Below are 24,782 nucleotides of genomic sequence, written 5' to 3'. Positions count from 1 at the left end.
CACTCTCTAGTGGCCTCCAGTCCCCTTCCTCCCTAGGTAGAGCCTGATCAGTGGTGCCCACATGAAGGGCAGAAAGATGGGTTCCTGTCCTCCTGCAGATATTAACACTCCAATAAACCAAGGACTTGCTCCTTAGAAGAAAAGCTATGACAAACCTAGATAGTGTATTAAAAACCAGAGACATCACTTTGTCAGCAAAGGTCCGCATAGTCAAAGCTATGGTTTTTCCAGTAGTCATGTACAGATATATGGAGTTGGACCATAAAGAAGGCAGAGTGCTGAAGAATTGATACTTTTGAAATGTGGTGCTGAAGAAGACTCTTGAGAATCCCTTGGACAGCAAGGAGATCAAACCAGTCAACCCTAAAAGGAAATCAGTCTTAAATATTCATTGGAAGGACAGATGCTGAAGCGGAAACTCCAATACTTTGGCCACCTGATTCGAAGAACCAATTCATTGGAAAAGTCCCTGATGCTGGGAAAGATTGAAGGCGGGAGGAGAAGGGGATGACAGAGGATGAGGTGATTGGATGGCATCACCAACTCAATGGACATGAGTTTGAGCAAGCTCGGGAGTTGGTGATATACAGGGAGGCCTGTTGTGCTGCAGTCCATGGGGTTACAAAGAGTTGGACACGACTTGGCAACTGAACAACAACAAAACCAATGGTGGAACAGGAGTTCTTGAGAGAATGAGAGGTTTCAGCAAGGAATGAAATAAAGAGATGTGACAGAGAGGGACTGGGAGGGACCACCCCGGGCGGGTGATCAGGAAGGTCTCACTGAAAAAATTAAGTTTAAGCTGAATTTAATCCCCTGAATGCTGAGAAGAACCTAGCTTTGCAACAGGCAGCCTGGAAAGGACTGGCAGTGCAGAACAGAAAATGCAAGAAAGGCCTGGAGGTTCAAACAAATTGTCATTGGAAAGACCTGGTTGTCTCGAGAGCTCTTTTCAACACTGATGATTCGACACGTAATTGTCATTAACAACTGCTCAACAGCTCGGGGTTGAAGGAGTGGAAAGTATGCAGCCCCCCTTCTCTAGCTGAGGACATTGTCTCCTTCCAGACTGTCACAATTTTAGATAACGATGCATTCAGTCTTTTTCTTTAGTCCTATTATTTGCTTGAAACAATATTCAGAAGTGTGGTTACTGCTTCAAAGAATATGAACTTTTGCAGTTATTGGTATATATTGCTATATATGTATCTCTCCATATTGATTTTCAGAAGCTTTGATCTTGACCTTGCATGAATGCTCAGTCGTGTCCGACTCTTTGAGACCCTGTGGACTGCAGCCCGCCAGGCTCCTCTGTCCATGGGTTTCTCCAGGCAAGAGTATTGGAGTGGGTTGCCATACCCTCCTGCAGGGGATCTTCCCGACCCAGGGATCAAACCCGCGTCTCTTGCATCTCCTGCATTGGCAAGTGGATACTTTACCACTGAGCCACCTGGAAGTCAAAGGTTATGCCAATTTATAATGTTGCCAGCAACTCAAGAGATTACCTCTTTATCACAGCACTGATGCTGTAACTAAAACTTAGTTTGCTAATTCAGCATCTGTAAAATGTTACTTTAAATTACTTCCATTAATATTTTTCTAATTACTAAGGAATGTTAATATTTTTCAATGATTTTTTTTTTTTTTTGCGTGCGGGGGTAGGGGGGTGGATTTGTCCTTGTTTTTTTTCCCTTTATGAGAATGTTTGTTCTTATCTTAGGCTACTTTTTTATTGGGCGGTTTTTACAAAACAAGGTCTTCTGACATCCTGGGAAGATCGGGAGTGGACAGACCTCTGGAGTTAAATCTCTAGCATTCACTCCCTTTGCCTTAACCAGCACCATTTCAGAGGGCAAAGAGTCACTTGCAAAGAGTTGCTGTAACTTCTAGAGGTGCCCCAGGGCGATTGTACCCTGGGAATTGAAAGAATCTGAGGGATTGTGGTAAGAAATGTGGAAATCACAGGATCAATCACTTTGAGTAATTTAATTGATTATGAGGCTTCCCTGGGGGCCCAGTGGTAAAGAACCTGCCTGCCAGTGCAGGAGATGCAGGTTTGATTGCTGGGTCAGGAAGATCCCCTGGAGAAGGGAATGGCTGCCCACTCTAGTATTCTTGCCTGGAGAATCTCACGAACAGAGGAACCTGGCAGGCTACAGTCTATGGGATTTCAAAGAGTCAGACACGATTTAGCTATTAAGCAACAATAACAATTGAATTGATTATCACCCTCAGAAGGAGGGCCATTTATAATGGTTAGATTTCTAAAAAAGCTTTGCACTCTTTGCTTGTGAGCACCCATCCACCAGCCCACCACCCACCCATCCCTTGCTTCCTAGGTCATCCTGTGGAGGACCAGGCTTAGTTACCCACCAGAGGGTAGTCACAGGCACAAACACGTGGGTGGTTTGGTCAGCCCTCATTTACAATGTGCCTTAAATCATGACTTTAGGAGTCACCTTCAAATTGGATTATTTACAATCGAGGCCATATGGAAAATTGTCATTATTTTGGTTTGTGTGTGAAAAGCGTTAATTTGTTAAATGTTGAATATGTGATATACTACAACTGATTTAACCTTGCGCTGCCGTTTCCACATTTTTCACTGCATGGGGCGCCCCAAAGGATGGAAGTGGCGCCAGGAAGCCCAAGCTAGAGGCTGGGCAGGGCTTGTGAGATAAACTCCGAGGATGCAGGCGGAGGTGAGCCAGAGCATTTGTTCTTACTGAAGGTTAAAAGACCAGTAGCAGTGGAAACTAAAGTCTGCTATTTATCTTCAGGCTAGGGACAGTGCAGACAGCTGCAACACGAGCCTCCTCACAAAGCCATGCCAATAACCTTAACCGTGACCTCCGGCTGGAGACACATTTCAGTGGGTGTACTGCTATCTCTTTTAGGCACAAATAAGCACAATTGTGTTCATTTTGTGTTGAGGTCAGATGATTAACTTGCGGGCCCTTTTTAGTGAATAATAAGAGGAAAAAAAAGTCTTTACATCTGACTCCAACTCAACAAATGAAACGAAGCTTTCTAGTGGGAAGAAAGTCACATATTACATTGAGAGCAGATTTTAAGGCAAAAGTAAACGTTACAAAAGGACTTTGAACCTGATTAGCATGGAGCCAATGCAAGGCCAGATGGATAACTGACATTCCATTCAATTAATCAAGGTAAATATAATTATTTGGTAGATTTTTCAGTACATCTGACCTTTAGTTGCGAATTATCTGGGTATTTCTTTTACTTTTTTCACCACTTTTTCTGTGGTTACAGCCTGTTATAAGATGTAACGCTGTAGATGAAGAAAAGGAAAGCTGTTGATAGAGATCAGTGAGAAGCATTTATTGACCAGCAGGTCTAATCATTACCCTCTCTCAAAGACCAAGGTAAAATTAGACACGTGAAATATATCACAGGGCTGCTGGTGAATGTACCCTTACTCAGCGTTGAGTCTGTCCAGAAACCAGTGATTGATTCTATAGAAAACTACGTAACTAGGAGCCCAAACATTACTGATCTAACAAGTAAAATGAATCCTCAAAATTCTAAATTCCATTAAGCCCTGTTAAAATTGTTTTTTGCTTGAAGGAACTAAACTGACTCACTTTTTATTTATTTTACTATTTCCCTTAAAAAACCTGGCAGCTATAATATGGCAAATCAGAATTTGAGGGTAGAAGTAGAGTTTGGGGTGGGGCGGTCTCTATTTGTATCTCAAATTTTAATTCCTACTATATAAAAAGAATTGCCATCTAATTCTTACTGTAGGCACTAGATGTGTAAGCATCCCTTATATATTTCACTTATTTAATTTTAATTCTCAACAACCTTGTGAAGTCAGTATTGTTATCACCCACAGTTTTACAGATGTGGTACAGAAAGGTTTAGATCTGACTTTCAAGTATAAAATTTAACCACGATATGCAAAATAACCAAATGTCTTTACGGATATTTTGACCCAGAAATTCAGTTCTGACACATGTGATAACAAGGTGAAATAAAAAATGTCATGTTAAATAATTGCTTTAACAATGGCTATATTATTCAATTAGGTGAAAACTGGTTTCCCTCTGTATAGCTTTATAGCTTTGGAATTTTCTGTGTAATTAATAGTGTAAAGTTAGTAATAATTTTGAGCCACCATGTTTGGCCAAAATTAAATACAAGGATAGATATGGTTGTTGGAACGTTTGCTGTATAATAGAAAGATTATATCAGGTCCTTAAAAATATTTCTTTCCAAGTTTTCTCCAATGTTTCCTTTTCCTTAAGTCGCCATTTCACATTTGGAGAAAACTGAGATCAGTATTGACAACTTGACTTTTACTGACTAATTTTAAGTTATTTTCCTTGACTCTCCATGAAAATAACTTGTTTAAAGTTACCATCCTTCCTAAGTTTAAGATTTTTATCTCTCTTTAAAATGCTTTTTAAACTGTTTTATAAAAATTTTTCTGTAGGCGATACAAAATAATATTATGATGACATAATTTGTTTTACTCCCAGGCAATTTCATATAAACATACATAAAGCAATATTATAGCAGATTAACTTTCTTATATGAGATTAAATTCTCATTAATATATTTTTAACGTTTTATGAAAAATATTTTAATACAAAGAAGTACAATTTCCTCATCTATTTTACTACAATTGTGTTTTCTGTTTTAGATCATTTTCATTAAACTATCTTGTTTCCTAACCAAAATAAAGTTCACTTTTTTTTCTTAAAGAAATCATTGGGCCATATTTTGTAATTGCCATTGGAAGTTATCATGCTAGATAGTATCTTGGCAAAAATAGGATCTAGGTTGGAATTGGAAAATAGGAAAGTACAAGAAGATATTGTTACTAGACTTTGAGGATATATCAAAATGTGGTTAGTACTGTTATTTTCTTTAAATGGTTATCTCTTTTATATTCTTCATTGATGTTAAAAAAAACAATTTTCTAGATCCTTACTTAACTTTCAAAAATGCTTACAACTTCCATTGAAATTCTCACAACACTGTAAGCCTATATTCTTTACATGTTGAGAGCAAACATACATTAACATGTCACATGTATTTGTGTTAACTTTCTCTAATAATCACAAGGACAGATGTTACGTGTGTTTGTCTTGTTATATTGCCTTCTTAATTTCCATACTGTGGAAGATACACATTTTAGTAACAAATATTTTTTATTTCAAATGGCCATGTATATGGGGTATAAATGAAATTTCCAAAAATTCTATTTCTACAATTCCTGACGTAACAGTCAACGTGTACAGCAATCTGGCTGAGAAGGGCGCATTGCCCTGGATCACCTGGAAATGAGTATGAAAGCCTTAATTTCATTGTTGTCCTTAACTGTTGCCCTTTGGAAAGGCTGTTTTATTACCAGAAGCTAGAAGGGCTGAGTCTGGGCCTCTAGATGTTCCAAACCATGGAGGCTACTCTGGTACCCACGCTGCAGCTTTTGCCCTGGTAGGTGCTTGCCTGGTGCCCCCTAACACATATACACACGATGGTGTGTACTGCCGTCCCCTGCAGGAAGCATCTAAGGCACTTCCATTTTATCGTTGAAGCCGAAATCAATAGTTCATTATTGATTCTTGTTCATGACCTAAGTGTCATTAAACTCCCCAAAGAAGAACATGCTGCATAGGATTTCCTAGAAACGTCACTTGCTGTTAAACCTTTCATATTAAGCATAAAGGGAAGCCGTGCAAAATCTTTTCGAGTAACCTGAATAATTCATCGATGCACCGACAAGACGTCTAAATATTAGCACTATGTTTGATTTTCCTTTCCGGATCAATCTATATCTGTTTCTATCTGATAAAAAATCCTTGCAGTGGTGTGATTGCTCACTCATTTCAATGAGCCCTGGAAACAAGGTAATGTTCATCTTCTGTAAAAGCTCAAAGGGAACGGAACAAACCATTTTAAGAAACAGAACTTTGCATTAATCTGATGTAGATTCTTCAATACGATTAAAGAACATGAAGGGAGCCAATCAGGGAGTAGAGGCGTCATTTGAGCTGCACACTATTTAAATCAAAAGTGATAGCTTCCTCTAACATTCTCCCTTTCATTCTGAATATGTTTATGCTTTATTTTGGTGAAAATTGTGTTCTATGAAAAATGTTAGATGTTGGGTTTTGGTACCGAAAGAATCTGGACTTGCCACTTGGGAAAGCTCATGAGGAAGACTCAGCCCCATCCCACACGCCACGTCCCTTCTCTTATCAAGACTGGTCACCCTCTGCATCTCTGCTGCCACTGCACTTGGCCCTTGTGAATCTGTCTCCAGTTTGCCTGACTACTGCAGGATCTTCTCCACGGGTCTCTGCTGCCTTCTGCCTTTCCAGGCCCTCAAATTCATCCTTTACCGCCACCTAAGTCAACTGTCATGAACTCAGCTTGCACCATATTTCTCCGCTGGTGAAAACATTCAGAGAGTTACCATTAGCTCTGGAACAAATTCCAGCCTCCTTGGCCTGGCCTTAGCCCTCCTCAGTGGCCTCGAGGCCAATCCTTAGCTTCCCATCCTCTCGCACAGGAACACGGGGCTGCAGTCAAATGACAGTTGTCATCCCCAAGCAGGGGTGACGGACTGCCCACCTCCTCAGCTTTCCTCGTGTCTTTCCGTCTAGGGGTCATTTCCTCCCCTGCCCTCCACCCCTGCTTCCTAAGGTCTGTAAGGCTCATCCTCTCTATGAAGGCTCTCCTGATTGTTGCTTTAGCCATTCACAAGGGGGTTATGTTTCCCTTACCATCCTGATCACCAGGAAACTCATTTTACAGGCCTTGTGAAAATACTTCATCGACAGGAATTAAGCTCCTTGAAGACAGGAACCATCTTTGCATCCTCTAGAGTGTCTAGCCTCATACGTGCGTGCTAAGTCACTGCAGTTGTGTCCAACTCTTTGCAACCCTATGGACCATAACCCACCAGACTCCTCTGTCCATGGGGATTCTCCAGGAAAGAATACTAGAGTGGGTTGCCATGCCCTCCTCCAGGGGATCTTGCTGACCCACGGATCAAACCCGTGTCTCTTACATAGCTTAATACAGTGTGTGTTAAAGAAAATGTTGGTTAGGAAAATAAATATGAAGGAGTAGCTTTGCTGCAGGACGGAAGGGTGTCTGGCCTGCTGCGGCACCTCTATTGCTGGACCAGTGGGATGCAAGGGGCAGGGCAGGGTCGAAGCTGGCAAACAGAGGGGTCCTCTGAAGGTGCAGCAAGACCTGGGGAGGAGCCACTGGAACTGAAGAGCGTTTGAGTGAAAAGGGAAGTCAGTGCCCCCCAGGAGGGAAGTGTCACGTTTGCAGGAGAAACCATTTGCTTGAGAATCCTTCATTAGCCAAGGAGAGGACCAGAGAGGTAGATGAGAGGCACAGAGGAGGCCCGAGGTCTACAACCCCACCATCAGAGTCCCGTCCTATCCCTGACCTTCAATTCACGCTAAGCTCACGCGTATCTGACTTCATTTAATGTAGTGAGATTTATAAATGAGCATCATGTGGAAGGCCCCCACTGAGTGCTCTCCCCTTGAGGCCCGGCACTGTAGTAACAATGCTAGCGTGTATTGCAGGTCTGGCTCAGTCTCCTGTGGGGTCACTGTGCCTTTCCCCCGAATCCCTTGGACAGCAAAGAGTTCAAACCAGTCCATCCTAAAGGAAATCAACCCTGAATATTCACTGGAAGGACTGATGCTGAAGCTGAAGCTCCAATATTTTGGCAGCCTGATGAGAAGAACCAATTTGTTGGAAAAGACCCTGATGCTGGGAAGGTTGAAGGCAGGAGGAGAAGGGGGCGACAGAGGGTGAGATGGTTGGATGGCATCACCGACTCGATGGACATGCTGCTGCTGCTGCTCAGTCGCTTCAGTCGTGTCCGACTCTGTGCGACCCCAGAGACGGCAGCCCACCAGGCTCCCCCTTCCCTGGGATTCTCTAGGCAAGAACACTGGAGTGGGTTGCCATTGCCTTCTCCAATGCAGGAAAGTGAAAAGTGAAAGTGAAGTTGCTCAGTCCTGTCAGACTCTTCCGAGACCCCATGGACTGTAGCCCACCAGGCTCCTCCCTCCATGGGATTTTCCAGGCAAGAGTACTGGAGTGGGGTGCCATTGCCTTCTCCACAAGGGACATGAGTTTGAGCAAACTCCGGGAGATGGTGAAGGACAGGGAAGCCTGGCGCGCTGCAGTCCCTGGGGGTGGCAGAGTCAGACAGGACTTAGTGATTAAACATGTGTTGAGCCTTTCCTATTGCCAGGTGCTGAACTGTGCTTAAATATATTATTTTGTTTAAACTTTGTAACAAAACTCTGAGGCTGCTGCTATTATTAGCATCCTTACTTAGAGCTGGCTTCCCTGAGGGCAAGCCGCCTGCAATGCAGGAGGCTGAAGTTCATCCCTGCGTGGGGAAGCTCCCCTGGAGAAGGAAATGGCAACCCACTCGAGAATTCTTGCCTGGAGTATCCCATGAACAGAGGAGGTTGGTGGGCGACAGTCCATGGGGTTGCAGAGTCTGACAAGACTTAGCGACTAGCACTTTTCACAACCATGTGTTAGAGAAACGGATTTGCCCAAGTTCGCACAATGGATAAAGGAGGCAGCCAGGTCTGGCTGGGGGCTGGCTCTGCGGAGGGTGGTTGGGGTTGGGGGCTCTCAGCCCCTCCCCCCCGCCTCAAACTCTAGCCAGTTTCCTCGCATTGTTCAGCCTGGGGTCAATTCACTACATTTTCATAGGCCAAAGGAAAGGGCAGCAAACAGCTTTAAGATTTGGGTGCCTTAGAAAATGTTTTCCTAAAAGTAGGTTTGAATATAATGTAACCTGTTTAAAACAGTCATTCCTTGATTGCTGTGAGTGCGTGTATGTGTGTGAATTAAGTGACTCTGGAGCTGGTGCAGAGTGTAGCTGAGCAATGACTTGTGGAGGCAGGTCATCTCAAGAAGTAGGAGGAGGCGGCGTGATAGAGGTTGAGGACAGTTGATCCACGTGCCGGGAACTAGACGAACAAGTCGCTTAGCTCTGTGGGTCTTCACTTCCTCATGGGTAAAAGGGGACCCTAGTAGCTCCCTCCCAGGAATAGTACCAGGGGGAGAAATGTCAGCGCGTGTACGGTACCTGGTGAGTGTTGCCCTAATTGACTTGTTGTTTTTGTTGTTGGCATTTAGACTGGAGTCATCAGGGAGTTATTTAATTGGACAACATTGCAGAAATAGATTGATTATAAGGCTTTCTTAACTTTTATTTAATTCTCTTTCAGATATAATCTTAAGTATCCAAAAAACTAAAATCATTTCTAAACAGAAAGACTGATGAAATCAACGGAAAAATTAAGAGCTATTTATGAAAGACTGACGCAAGACTAAAAATATAGCGGTGTGATCTGTAATGTCCTTCAACAGTGTTTTGGAAACACTTAGGAAAGAGAGCCACATAAAGAAAGACATCTTTTAACTGATTTGGTCCTAATGCCTCTAAAAGCCAAATGAGGCAAGTCAGTAAATGAGAACAAACAAAATCAAAGTCCTGGCAAGCACCAGGGATGACGGGAGGCCCTGACCCAGGGGTCAGCTGGCGGCAGGACTGGGCAGCTGCCCGGATGGGGCAGACCCCGAGAATTTCAGAGGCGTCAGCGTGAGCCTGGCTTCCCACCGCCGTTCTCAGCCTCCCATCCGTATGCCCTCGTCTCACATCGCAATGGCGCCCGGCTGACCTTGACGCCTGTCCTCCCCGATGCAGGAGAGGACACTTGGTCCCCACTTCACTGGTCACGGTCTTCTGGTCGTCCCTATGGCAACTCACAGTAATTGCTCTAATGAAGGGAAACCACTGAATAAGCCACCCCCTAAAGAACACGGAGTCCTCGATTCACTTGCATTTCTCTGTAGAATGCATCTGATGGTTTTTGCTTCACACATACCCACCAAATTGCAGTTATTTCAGATATTATGCAAGGCTAATTTATGTTCTCTGTGTATTCTTGTAACATAACTGGGAAAAGTCATCCACAAATGTGGGGTGTAACGGATGAGTAGCTATTCTGTGATAAAAAGTTCTCTGCATTATTTTTCTTAGATAATCAAGAACTAATTTTATGCTCACATTCCAGGTAAAGAGCTGCATAGAATGATTCAGCGTCATAAGTCTGGTAACATGAAATTTACGGTTTTATTAGTTCCTACCCGAAGGTATGATGATAACAGCCAAACTCTTCTACACTCATTTTAAATCTCAAATGTCAGATAATGTTAATAATAGCCACTAGTTATGGAGTGCTTGTTCTGCGGTGTGTACTTTAGAGGCATTGAATCTAATTTTCTCAACAGTTCTGTGCAATAGAGCTTATTATCCTCATTTAACAGATGGAGAAACAGAGGCTGAAAAACTGTGAGAGGTCAGGCCAAAGTCACGGAGCTGACAGAGGTCGGAGCCCCCCTGGGCTCAGGTCTGTGGGCTCCTGGGGTCCAGCACTCTGCTTTCAGCGCTTGGCTTACAGAACACCAGGCACATCGAGCCTGAGAAGGAAGGGCCTTCCTTTACGAGAAAGAGTAGAAGCTCTCTGACGGAAAGCTCAGCGTCTTTCTCAAGGTGAGTAGGTGACAGCTCACTTCAGACACTGCACGTACCTCCAGTTTCAAGCGCACAGGAGGAAACTGCAATTAAGGGGAAAAAAAAACAAAAAACCACGAGACTCTCAGTGAAGTTCTACGCCTGTCCATTATCACAAGCTGAATATCTTTTCCCAGAAAACGAGCTCAAAAAAGATGATAGCGGATAAATGTTATTTGAGTAAAATCTAAATTCTGTGGGGATAAGAGAAAAGAGAGAACCTAGAGACCTAGTCTCGCAAAACTATTTCCTTAAATTTTAAGAAAGTGAAACAGTGGAAGTGTTAGTCACTCAGTCGTGTCCGACTCTTTGTGACCCCATGGACTGTAGCCCACCAGGCTCCTCTGTCCATGGGATTCTCCAGGGAAGAATACTGGAGTGGGCAGCCATTCCCTTCCCCAGGGGAATCTTCCCAAACCAGGAATCGAACTCACATCTTCTGCATTGCCAGGTGGGTTCTTTACTGTCTGAGTCAAATTCTAAGAAAATAGCAAAGCAAAAGAAATGGAGTTCTACTCAAGTGTCTCCTGAAAATCTTCAGTCACCTCCAAACCTAGCCGGCCATACGGGGACTCCATCCCACCCTCCCCACCAAGGGCAGAACAGGAAACCCCTTACATCCGGGAAGAGCAAGCCTTGTGCCCCCAGCGCCAACACTTTTGTTTCAAGGGTCCAAAGGGCATCCATGCAGACTGTTAGGCTTCGGTGTTCCTGCTGGGAGACTATATGAAAGTCAGAATTTAAAAGAAAAATATAAGAAATGTAGAACTCTGAAGGGGCCTCCCGAGCTGGTTGAGATGAACTACAAACCCTCGAGGGCTTTGTCAGAAGGGTGGGCGGGGTGTCAGCCTGGCATGGCCTCCCAGGAGAGAGAGGTCTCTGGGGCCAGCAAAGGGCCCAGAATATGCTCATTATTAAGAAGTTGGTCTTGAACAATCTTACATTTTCTATGGCAGAGATTATTATCATACTCTGATTCTGAAACTCAAATTCTTGACTGAGTTAAAGATTTAATACTTTGCTGCTGCTGCTGCTAAGTCACTTCAGTCGTGTCCGACTCTGTGTGACCCCATAGACGGCAGCCCTACTTTAAAGGGGTTCATATTCGTAAGCACTGTCTTTCACAATGTTTTTGTAAAACTAACTTCAGAATTCCAAAGTTCGTCTTTGTTTCTGTCTCTCTGATATTATACAGAACATCATTTTATTACTGTGTTATCATGTGTAGCAAACACAAATGTCCTGCTTTATGTATCAATAATAAAGCATGCATTATTTTTCCTAAAGACAGTAATACATGCTGATATTAGGCGACAATAAATATTTATGGACAGTTCACACCGGTTTTATTATCCGTCCCAATTGTAACAGATGTGAGTTTATCATTCAGTCTGGAGGATTTTACAAACCACTGAATAATCAACTCCTAACCATTCCAAAAAGACATGGACTATAAAATGGTGTGAATTGTCAGTAAACAGTTATTCTGATGAAATACCGTATTCACCTCTTCCCTTCCATAGAGACAGATCGTGTTCCAAGCTATGCATAATTCTACAGATGTAAAAATAATTTTTCAAAGTGATTTGCATGAAAGAACCATGTCACAGAGCACTTTCCTTCCCATCCGGGCGTGAAATCAACGCAAGCAGCTGCGTGTGTCGTGAGGTGACCGAGTGCTGAGTCATCGCTCCCGCCCCGCAGCCGGGGTGGGGGGGGAGACTCGAGGCTCATTTTATAGTTGGCAATGAAATCAAACCGGCGCAGGCTCAGGGCTCCCGCTGTCGGCACTGCTGCGTGCTGGAAGCTGGCGTCTACCTACAGCTCTTTGACAGCAGCGCTTCATAATTACGCCTTGGCCCCAGCGTCCGGGCGGCTGATCAGAGTCCCTGCAGTGACAGCTCTGCGCCTTCCTCTGACAGGCTCTCCGCCTGTGCTGGAGTGGATGCTGTTGCTCCTTCCCCATCATACTCAGGGCTTTCTTCCCTCTGTTTTTTTCTGCTGTAGCTCCCTGGCTGGGCAGCTCTCTGACGGCTTCACGGACAGACGTCTTGTCCATGGCAAGCTTTGGCTTCTCCTAGGCTGGCCTGCAGGAAGATTACGTGAAAGATGGCTTCTGCCATCTTGGGTGTCAGGGTGGTGCTAGGAACACTGAGGATACGGTGGTTGGCGGAAGACCCCGTGCCCGATGTCCTGGGGCTTCCGTCTAGCTGGAAAGAGGAGCGGTAAAGAAACAATGACTTCTGCTTCGCAGTGAGACACACAGCCCTGACCTGGAGTGGAGAGTCAGGGCGGCTCCCTGAGTTGGGGTGCTGCCGGGGAAGCCTGGTGGAGGTATAGAGTGGAGGTAAAAGCCCTGAAGTGGAAGCGAACCCACTGTTGAGAAGCTGAGAAAGCCCCGTAGACCTGAGGGAGGGGAGAGGGGGTTTCGGGGAGGCTGGAGAACTAAGGAGGAGCCGGGCGATGTTGGATTCAGGTGACATCAGTCATATGGCCACATAGAGGGTGGTCACCTTGTTCTGAGGGTAAACAGGAGGCCAAGGAAGGTTGTAAATAGACAAGTGACTAACTTTATATTTTGGCTGCTGTTCGCACAATATTTAATGGGAGATATGCTAGATGGCTATTGCAGTTTCCAGCGCAATGTGATGACAGTAGTTTGTATAGAGTAATAGAGAAATGAAAACATACTTTTGAAAGTTACCAAAGAATAAAACTTGGTGTAAAACCCGATAGAGTAAGAGAGAGAGGCATGTTGGGACTTCTGCTAATAGATCTGTCTTCTGGAGAGATGGCGACCGTGTTAGATTTAATAAGGAGCAGTGAGGGATGCCAAAGTTCCAAGGGAGAGGGAAGAGGATGGAATTACCGTTGGACGCTCTGTGGTCAAGTCCCTGTGGGACGTCCAGGGGTGGGGGGCAGGTGGCTCTGCACGTCCGGATCTCAAACGCCATCAGGAGATAGAAAGAGTGATTACAAGATGGTATCTACGTGATGATACTGTTTCATTCCAGGTTTTAAAGTATCGAAAATAAGATTTGATTCATCTGTTAAGTTCACTAAGAGCTTGAATGAGCAGTTTTCTAACAGCCACTCCTGGCTCCTAATGCTGGGCGCCCTCTGATCGACAACCACTGTTTTCATGACATGCAAAGAAGAAGTGCATGCCTGTGAGCTCTGTGGGGACAGACGACCGTGGTGGCAGACTGGAACGGAGCCCTCGCCAGGGAAGCTGGGGCCCAGTTCAGTCCAGCCAGCACTCACGGTGTGGTCGTGGGCCAGCTGCAAGCTCTCTGAAGCTTGTACGTAAGATGGAGAGAGAGACAAGAAAATCCCAAGGTCATTTTGAGTCGTCTAGTCCTATAAAAATCCACCTGCCAATGCAGGAGCCACAGGAGACGCGGGTTCGATCCTTGGATTCAGAAGATCCCCTGGAGAAGGAAGTGGCAACCCACTCCAGTATTCTCACCTGGGAAATCCCGTGGACAGAGGAGCCTGGTGGTCCATGGGGTCGCAAAGAGTTGGACATGACTGAGCGCACGTGTGCACACACACACATGTGCACACACACATACACTGTCCTCTAATTTGAACAGATTGCAGCCATTAAAAAAATCAAGCTCAATCTGTTTATTAAGCTCCAAAATTATTTTTATTGGAAAAATCCAACACTTGTTTATCCATAATACTGTGTGACACCCTAATATGAAATATTATATGAAAATATAATGTCAGTCAAAATGCATGCCTATTTCGTTGTTCAGTTTGTTTAGCCGTTCGTTAGTTTCCAATAATTTTGGATATGTAATTGCTGGCTGTAAATTAGAAGAGCCAAATCCTTTGTCACAGTGTCCATATCTTTAAGTTCTTTTTGGAAATCATCAGTTTTATGTACATGACTAGAGAATTCAGATACCGAAATACGCATCCATCACCAAAACAGAATCATCAAACACTGTTCTTTAAGGTTATAACTGCTTCTTTACAGTAATATCACACACATTTTTGAACCAAGTATAAGTAAAAATATCTTTCAAATTAATCTGAAATTTGACTAGGATTTCCTTTCATAACAATGTGTATAAAATGCTTCAAATGATTTTTGAATTATGATATGCAGCAGGTACCTAATGCCAAGAATTAGCAATGAAAAACATCACATAACGCATTTCATCTCATCATGGTAAGAACTTTTGTTTGATAATAATTATCAGAATGGACACATTTACCCAAATTTGTACAAATGTGAGGCCATTATTGCAATGGGGGTTGAAGGTTTGAGTTATAGGCTAGCAGAGATGTTACAACCCCATGTTGGGGTTGCAGAAAGAAACTGTGGCTCCTAATTGCTTTTGGTGACTGAAAGGAAGGACAGAAAACTGGATGGTCTGAATCTTCTCATAGCAAATTCCAAAACTATGAAAATGAATTTCATTTTATACAAAGGCAAGAGGAACAAGTATTTTTATAGATAGTAAATCAGAGATGGAGGAGACAGCATTTGAGCTGAGATTTTTTTGACCAAGTATTTCGCTTAGATTCTAACATTTTGGCACTAAGAGGGCCAGTCTGGGGGAGGCAGAAACTTTTTTTTAAAAGTAATATAAGCCTGTGGGTTAAACACTACTTAAATGTTTCTTAAAGAGATGAGAACACCAGACCACCTTACCTGTCTCCTGAGAAACCTGTATGTGGGTCAAGAAGAAACAGTTAGAACTGGACATGGAACAACGGACTGGTTCAAAACTGGGAAAGGAATACGGCAAGGCTGTATATTGTCACCTTGTTTATTTAATTTCTATGAAGAGTACATCATGCGAAATGCCAAGCTGGATGAAGTACAAGCTGGAATCAAGATTGCTGGGAGACAGAGTAATGGAAATAAAAACAAAAATAAACAAATGGGACCTAGTTAAACTTAAAGGCTTTTGCACAATCAAGGAAAATATAAGCAATGTGAAAACACAGCCTTCAGAATGGGAGAAAATAATAGCAAACGAAGCAACTTACAGAGAATTAATCTCCAAAATATACAAGCAGCTCAATACCAGAAAAATGAACAACCCAATCAAAAAGTGGGCAAAAGAACTAAACAGACATTTTTCCAAAGAAGACATACAGATGGCTAATAAACACATGAAAAGATGTTCAGCATCACTCAATATTAGAGAAATGCAAATCAAAACCACAATGAGGTATCATCTCACACCAGTCAGAATGGCTGTCATCAAAAAGTCTACAAACAATAAATGCTGGAGAGGGTATGGAGAAAAGGAAACCCTCTTACACAGCTGGTGGGAATGCAAACTGGTACAGCGACTATGGAGAACAGCGTGGAGATTCCTTAAAAAACTGGGAATAGAACTGTCATACAACCTAGCTATCCCACTGCTGGGCATACACACCGAGGAAACCAGAATTGAAAGAGACACATGTACCCCAGTGTCCACTGCAGTTCTATTTACAATAGCCAGCACATGGAAGCAGCCTGGATGTCCATTGGCAGAGGAATGGATAAGGAAGTTGTGGTACATATACAGTATGGAGTATTACTCTGCTATAAAAAGAAATGAATTTGAGTCAGTTCTAATGAGGTGGATGAAACTGGTGCCTGTTATACAGAGTGAAGTAAGTCAGAAAGAGAAACACAAATACTGTACATTAATGCATATATATGGAATTTAGACAAGAACAACGATTCTACGTGCAGGGCAGCAAAAGAGACACAGATGTAAAGAAGAGACTTTTGGACTCCATGGGAGAAAGTGAGGGTGGGATGATTTGAGAGAATACCATTGAAACAGGTATATTGCCACATGTAAAAGAGATGACCAGTGCAAGTTCCTTGCATGAAGCAGGGCACCCAAAGCCAGTGCTCTGGGACAACCCAGAGGGGTGGGATGGGGAGGGAGGGGGGATGGGGGTTCAAGATGGGGGGGACATGTATATATGTCTGTGGCTGATTCATGTCAATATACAGCAGAAACCATCACAATATTGTAAAATAATCATCTTCCAATTAAAATTAGTAAAATAACTAAAACTAAATAAATAAGACTTAAAAAAAGGAAAAAAAACCTTGCTGGGAGAAATATCAACAACCTCACATATGCAGATGATACCACTCTAATGGCAGAAAGCTAAGAGGAACTAAAAAGCCTCTTGAGGAAGGTGAAAGAGGAGAGTAAGAAAGCTGACTTAAAACTCAACATTCAAAAAACTAAGATCATGGCATCCTGTCCCATCACTTCATGGCAAATAGAAAGGGAAAAAGTAGAAGCAGTGACAGACTATTTTCTCGGACTCCAAAATCACTGCAGACAGTGACTGCAGCCATGAAATTAAAAGACACTCCTTGGAAGGAAAGCTATGACACATCTAGACAGTGTATTAAAAAGCAGAGACATCATTTTGCCAACAAAGGTCTGTATGGTCAAAGCTATGTTTTTTCCAGTAGTCATGTACAGATGTGAGAATTGGAAAATAAAGAAGGCTGAGCACTGAAGAATTGATGCTTTTATACTGTGGGGCTGGAGGAGACCCTTGAGAATCCCTTGGACTGCAAGGAGATCCAACCAATCAATCCTGAAGGAAATCAACCCTGAATATTCACTGGAAGGGCCATTGCTGAAGCTGAAGCTCCAACACTTTGGCCACCTGATGCGAAGAGCCGACTCATTGGAAAAGACCCTGATGGTCGGAAAGACTGAAGGCAAAAGGAGAAGGGGACAGCAAAGGATGGGATGGTTAGATAGCATCACCGACTCAATGGACATGAACTTGAGCAAACTCTGGGAGATAGTGGAGGACAGAGGAGCCTGGCGTGCTGCAGTCCATGGGGTCACAAAGAGATGGGCACAACTTAGTCTTTGAACAACAACAACAAGCCCGTGTGTATATTAGCATCAGTATGTGTGCCAACTCCTTGACTGATTTAAGACTAGTGTGACTATGGCCAGATTTTTTCCCCCTTGGTTCTGTGGTTCCTTTAGTTTAAATGTCTTAATGTTATTCAAATGCTTTAATCACTGAGAAAAAGAGAACTGCAATGTTTTTCTTCAAGTGAATCAAACAATAATTCTTTTAAAGAAAAAAAAACCTTGTCAGAATATTCATGTTACTGCTTTTGTTGCTAATGATTTAATCTACAATATTTTAAAAACAGTCTTGAAAAATTTGATCTGCTTCTGGTGGACATGATCGGCCTCTGATTCTATCTTGAACATTTAAGACATTTTATTTCAGTAAGAAAGGAAAGAAGGATGTCGATATATTGGGTAAAGTTCATTGAATTTGGAATGCATGTTGAAATCAGGCAGGCCTCATTTCTTCCCTATGCTATTAATTTACTAGATCAAAGGTTGGCTCCATGCAGACTGACTCATATGCAGTATATTTTAATTACATATAATTATTCTATTGATACTCTTAGAGTATTTTTTGCTTATAGACTTGGTCATTATTGAATATAAGTTGTTTAAACTTCATCTTCAAAGTGAAAAACCTGAAGGTTCACTTTCTAGAGAGCTCGATATAGATTTCTACTTCCAAGATTAAATGAAATTAAATGTACACTACCTCGGTTTCACATAGCAGGAGAAAAAATGATTCACCTTGATTTTTAGCTATTGTTATTTTTTTAACTCTTGTGCTGCAGTTTTTTTTTTATTTTTGCCCACCTTTCAGTCTGTTTTGCATTGCATTGCAAGTTTTAGTCACACAGCTGTGTCCAAGTCTTTGTGACCCCGTGGACTGTAGCTCTCCAGGCTCCTCTCTCTGTGGAATTCTCTAGGCAAGATCACTGGAGTGGGTTGCCATTTCCTCCTCCAGGGGATCTTCTGACCCAGGGATGGAACTGGGGTTTCCTGCATTGCAAGCAGATTCTTTAGCATCTGAGCTACCATGGAAGTTTAAACTTCCTAAGTGAAAGTGAAAGTCGCCAAGTCATGTCTGACTCTTTGGGACCCCATGGACTGTATAATCCATGGAATTCTCCAGGCCAGAATACTGGAGTGGGTAGCCTTTCCCTTCTCCAGGGGATCTTCCCAACCCAGGGATCGAACCCAGGTCTCCCATGTTGCAGGCAAATTCTTTACCAGCTGAGCCACAAGGGAAGCCCAAGAATCCTGGAGTGGGTAGCCTAACCCTTCTCCATCGGATCTTCCCGACCCAGGAATCGAACCAGGGTCTCCTGCATTGCAGGTGGATTCTTTACCAACTGAGCTATCAGGGAAGCCTGGCTTCAAAGTGTCAACTCCTCCACCCACGGCTCCTCCTCCACACACTCATGATGACTGGGTTGGAGCAGAGCCTCAGATCTTCCATCAGGAGCTCAAGGGCTTCCTTGACAATGAAGATGGGTGTCATTCACTCCCGGGGTTGTTTTTCCCACTGCTCCGCTCACTACCATTCTAGCTCCAGATCAAATGGACTTGGCGTGGTTACTTGTCCTGCGTGGGTTTCATATTTGCTTGCACTGGTTTCTGTACCTGGAGCATTCCACCCATCTCCAGATGTAAAACTCCAACCTTCTCATCTCGGTTCAAATGGGACCATATTCAGGATGCTCTGGAAGGAATAACCTTCTCTTCCATGACTTCAGTAGTTTCAGCTGTACTTATCATGACGTCATTGCTTGTCATCAGTGGGGGTTACACACGTGATGGGTGATAACTCCTCTTTTAGACTGACAGCTTCTCAAAGTGAGAGTTCACTGAATATTGACCTGCTCACACACGGTTAGCTTGGTGTGCAGTGGGGGACTGCCAGGGCCCACGGACTGTGCCCTGTGATCCGTATCAGCTCAAAGTTCAGTGAAGTCAGGACACAGGTCTAGATGGCAAGCTCAGAAGCTGTTAGGCCTGCCAAACAGCAGAGGAGGTCAGAGGGCTGTGTCTGGGGACATGCAACGGAAGCCACACACTGGGGTGAATGGCCGAGATGGCCACAGGTCGCCACAGGAAGCAACAGCAAAAACACATTTTCTGGAGGCGAGAGCCCCCTTGCCCCTGAAGTGACAGACTTACATCCCATGCATAGGACAAGAGCTGCCAGACCTGGTGGGCCAGGACCGAGACTGGGCAGCAGCTCTGCAGAGTGGACATGTAAGAAGACATGTGAGAACCGACCAGCCCGGAGCGGGGGTCATCCTCAGAGATCGCCTCCACACCTGCGTCTGGGAGGTGAGGAGGGAAGAAAGATACACCTCCCGAAGCAGCAGTGGGCGCAGAACCAGGGTAAGAGGGTGGGCCCAGGGTGGATGCCCTCCTGGATCAACTCCGTTTGTGAGGCAGAGAAAACAATTAACCCCAGATTCTTCAGTAAGGCAGAGCAATTCATCTTTGTGCAGTGGACCCTCCTTCTCTCACAAGAAGACCCTCCAGTTAGCTGGAAAGGACATCTCACAGAGAGCAATAGGAAACAAAAGCTGGCATAGCATGGATATATAAGGGAAAAAAAGGAAGGAGCAGTGAAACTTGTCAGAGGAAGAATGTTCACAAACAATGACACAATGGCTCCATCGTGCCAAGGATGGTGGAACTTCTGAGTTACTATTAAAGTTTAATTGATAAAAACTAATGAACAGTGAAGCAACCACAACCATGAAAAGAGCTCCTAGAGCAAAACCACAAAGTCTTGGGCAACAGACAGCAAGACAACTAAAGGAATGAAAACCAGGATTAAAAAAAAGAAAAACCCACAGAAGTGAAGATCAAATTGTAGGACGTACAGAAGATGAGCTCTATAGAAAACACAGGAAAGACACAGGTAACAGGAATGAGAAAACTTCAGCCAAATAAAAGTGAAATGGACAATTTAAAATGTCTAGAGGTAAGGTGAGAGACAGAGAAGGCAGGCATAGAGATTTTTAAAGCACACATAATTTGAACTCTTGCAGCCGAAAAATACACTGGAATAGGACAACTACTAAAAGACTTAATTCAAGAAATTGGAATTAGAGGAAGACGTGAACCCGTATTCTGGAAGGGCACAACGTGTATCATGGAAAGCTGACCCAGAGCGCTCAGTGGTGAGTGCATCTGTAACCCAGCCTCTCTATCCTGGGGATGATGTGAGGGGTGCAGGGTGGAGAAAAAGAGGAAAAAAAAACAATCAAACGCCCTTGTTAACACATGCTGGACCTCCTGATGGTGTTTATTAGAGGAAATAAAATGGAGGAAAAATGTCACATACTGGAATATAAAGTGGGGATGTTTCATGACTGAAATTAATGCTCTCCACACATTCTTTGGAGACTTCAAACATTAAATCTGGAAGAGGGTGCATCCTAACATTTCCGTGAAGGACTGGGGGTTACACAGTTTGACTTCATGCTTTTCCTGTGTCTTGCAATTACTTGTGTCCTTTGAATTCTTAATAAAAAGGCAAGATCTCTGATTCTTGATAGCCTGACTTGAAAATACGACACTGTATATTATATCACCAAGACATCTCCTATGTTACTGAGTTTTAAATATGAAGAAAAAATAATTGGGCAACCAGACAAAAGAATCAAGTCACTTATAAGGAGGAAAGCGTGTATTAGTCTCAGAATTTTCCACAGGTACTTTCAAGGTTCAAAGATTGTAGACAGGTATCTGTGCAAACTAGAGGAAATAAAATATGTCTGAGATTTTCAACAGTCAGACTAGTTTTCAAAAACAAACAGCTTTGAAAATGTGACATTAGGGAGGACTGTTTCTCTTCTTTACAAGGAGACTATGGGGGTCACTTCTCAGCCCAGAGATGATAAACGTCATTAGTGCTAGCACTGAATAGATTTAACTGAAGAACTAAGACTAAAACAATGTTTTAGGGATTAGGGATTAGGAAGGCAAAGCCATTTAAGTATCAAATGCTCCAACAATGTAGAAAAGATACAACTAGCAAAAAATAACAAGAAGAAGGGGGAAAAAGATGGGAAGTAGACTTAACTTGCTGGTTGCCTTGTTTGCAGTAGTTTGGGGTTAAAGAACATCATCTGAAGTCAATGCATCATGTGACAGACAAATAAGTGTATCTAATGAAGCAAAGGTAAATACTAAGCAACTTGATTTTATTGAAATAATTTTTGGATTAAAGAGGAAATACAATCCAAAATTACAGAGAGAAAGAAAACAACATAATAAAAATAGTGCATATCAGAAGCTATAAGAGGTCACTAAAATGCTCAGAGAAAGATGAATTACCTTAAATCTTAATATTAATTAAAAATAATTTTAAAAATTTCACTCAAAATGTTAGGAAAGAGGCAACAAAACAGAAGAACTGTGCAAAAGCAAGAGCTAAATTCATTAATAAGAAAGTCACAGCAGAACCACAAAATAAATCCAAAAGATGGGTTTCAAGAGAAAAAGAAGAGAAGAAAATGGCAACCCACTCCAGTACTCTTGCCTGGAAAATCCCACAGACAGAGGAAGCTGGTGGGCTACAGTCCTGGGTCGCAAAGAGTCAGACATGACCAAGCACGCATGAATGTAAAAGAAAAAGAAGTCAATAAAAGATACAACACAATAGCCAATCTAATCAACAACAACTGGAGAATGTGTGTCAATAAGAATAATAAGCAGGGTGGGGGGAGGTAGAGAGTAACAGAAAACAGAAGGATTAAAAGAAACATAGGACGTTACTTTGCTCAACTGTATGCAGATAAATCGAAAAAATTTCTAGGAAAAGGCAATTTGTCAAAACTGACCCCAGAGGAGATAGAAAATCTTAAAAGACTTGGTATCTATGGGAGAAATATAAAAGGTAATAATCAAAGAGCTACTCTCCTAGCAAAAAAAAAAAAAAATCACTAGGCCCAGACATGAGACTTTCACTAATCCAGAGCTTAGGGTGAAATAAGGGAAACATCTAAATTTTTCTCTCTGGAGGAAGTATAACATTATATCAAAACACAAAAACTGTAGAGAAAGTAAACAACAGACTACTATTACTCATTAAAGCATAAACCTTAAATAAAATATTAGCAAACTAAATCCAGAAGCATATTAAAGGAAAGATACATCATTATCAAATGTGCTTTATTTCATAAAGACTATTTAAGGATTCTATTAATTTATCATATTAAATATCACAGAAAAATATAGATGATCACTTCCAAAGAGGCTAATAAGATGATAATATTCAACACATTACTACTAAAAGCAAGAAAGAGTGGGATCTTTCTTTTATAAGTTAAAATATATCTGTCTCAATACAAAAGTCAAGATCGTGCTTCATGGAACATGTCACAAAGTATTCCCACTAAAGTTTGATTTATCACTATTATCATCGCTGTTATTTAACTTTATACTACAAATAATAGCCCCATGCTACATCGGAGAAAAAAGTGAGAAGTGAAAAATCAGAAAGGAGAAGACACTTTGGGGAGGATACATATTTTATACCTGGAAAACCTTAAAGAATCAACTGAATAAGCAAAAGAATTGAAAGAAGTAGTGCAGTTGAAAATAAGCAGACGGACTTCACTAGTCTACCCATGGCCTACATGAAGGAAACTTCAAAACACAGGCTAAGCTCTTGGCTCACAGGGACTGCAAGCTAACTTTAGACGACTTATGCATCTTATTGGAAAGGTATGAGGCAGTTTATAGAATGGAAGAAACCAGCGACCAGCGTGAAGACCGAGACCTCAGAAAGCAGGCAGGAATCAGGGAAACTCTCCCCGGAGGTGGTGTGAACCAAGGACACCCCTTCAGGACGCGCCTTCAGGAAGAAGAATTGCCAAGCATTTTCAGTTTTTCCGACTCTCAGTCAAGCTCAAATTCCCAGCAGAGCCCAGCCAGCCTGACTTGGCTCCTGGGCTCAGTTCTTAGCAGGTGAGAAGGGCCTCGTGGTGGTCTTACCCCACCTGAAGTGTTTGTACTGGCAATGCTAGATTCAGAGAAAATCTGACCCCAGACACCAGATGAGCAAAAACATTGACCATCGTTACACAAGTCCCTCCAACCAGGAAGATATGTCTCTCTATTGCCTCCTGTCTTTGACATTCCTGAATGGTTTCTTTCACAGACATCCTGCAGATTTCTTATTAAATTTACTTCAAGGAGTTGTGTGGTTTTGTCCATAATTTCTTATAATTCTGAATGTGATCCTTTAAAAACTGGAATTTCCAACTGACTGAGGCTAGGATCTAGGAAAGATTAGTGAATATTTTAATTCATTTGACAGATGAGACCAAGTTGAAGGTAGCTTGAACATTTTAAAATATCAACTGGGAAAAATTGAGAAGCACATCATTTTGGTGTTTCTGCCCAGACAGGAAACACACGTTAATTTCCAAGGAAAAGGAGAAATTCAACAAGTGTGAGAAGAAAGCTATAGGGAGCCAGGGCAGGTTGAAAATGTAATGAAAGAAAAATTTAACAGTGATTTAAATCTAATTTCCTGCTTTTTAAGGAGGTGTGGATAAAAATAAAACACAAATGAGTGTTACATAAAAATAGGGAAAACCATGACCTTGAAAAATTTATAAGGAAGTTTGGCAAATCTGATGTTATAGCTGATAGAACCATAAAACAATTTAAAACAAAAGCACAGATCTCGCTGATAGAAGAAATATGAACAGCAAATAGAACTAATATTTTCTTATGAAATAAATGAAGCAGATATTTCTACTGTACAAAGATATGAGGTCATAAATTTTGTCAGGTTAGATAAAAGATTCTAATTATTGAGATATTGAATGCAGATTATTTGAATGAAAGATTACCACCTATAATACTCTAATATTTTCAAAGTATACAACTTTTTCTTTTCCATTAAATTTTATTCATTTGCAATTAACATGCTAAATTTTCTCATAAATCAACTAAATTTCTTATCTTTTAAAATTAATTTAAATGAATACTTTCCAAAGTAGCATATCAAAAATACCATCTTATCTGTTAGTTATAAACTCTTCTTAAAAGTAAAGGTAATGTATACAAGTGCTTCCTAGGTGGCTCAGTGGTAAAGAATCTGCCTGCCAATGCAGGAGACCCAGGTTTGATCCCTGGGTCGGGAAGATCCCCTGGAGGAAAGAATGGCAACCCATTTCAGTATTCTTTCCTGCAGAATCCCATGGACAGAGGAGCCTGGTGGGCTACAGTCCACGGGGTCACAAAGAGGCTACAGTCTATGGGGTCGCAAAGAGTCGGGCATGTGCTTAGTCGTCTCAGTTGTGTCTGAC

General features: G+C 42.3%; 1 protein-coding gene and 1 long non-coding RNA gene across 9 annotated transcripts in view; one reads left to right on the top strand and one right to left on the bottom strand.

Moving 5' to 3' along the window:
• The window catches only part of PACRG (parkin coregulated), a 523,593-nt gene that overhangs the window by 20,970 nt on the left and 477,841 nt on the right, over positions 1-24,782 (bottom strand). The gene's annotated exons all lie outside the window — the stretch shown is intronic.
• LOC145519754 (uncharacterized) lies at positions 8,978-11,337 on the top strand. The gene is made up of 2 exons (XR_014063869.1): positions 8,978-9,118; positions 9,258-11,337. It is a non-coding gene; the product is annotated as an uncharacterized LOC145519754 (long non-coding RNA).

Source organism: Giraffa tippelskirchi, chromosome 9 (genome assembly GCF_054371585.1).
Source record: "Giraffa tippelskirchi isolate mGirTip1 chromosome 9, T2T-mGirTip1v1.2.pri, whole genome shotgun sequence".
Taxonomy (NCBI): Eukaryota; Metazoa; Chordata; class Mammalia; order Artiodactyla; family Giraffidae; genus Giraffa; species Giraffa tippelskirchi.
The sequence above is the reverse complement of the archived record's forward strand: the minus strand, read 5'-3'. Positions and strand labels throughout refer to the sequence as shown.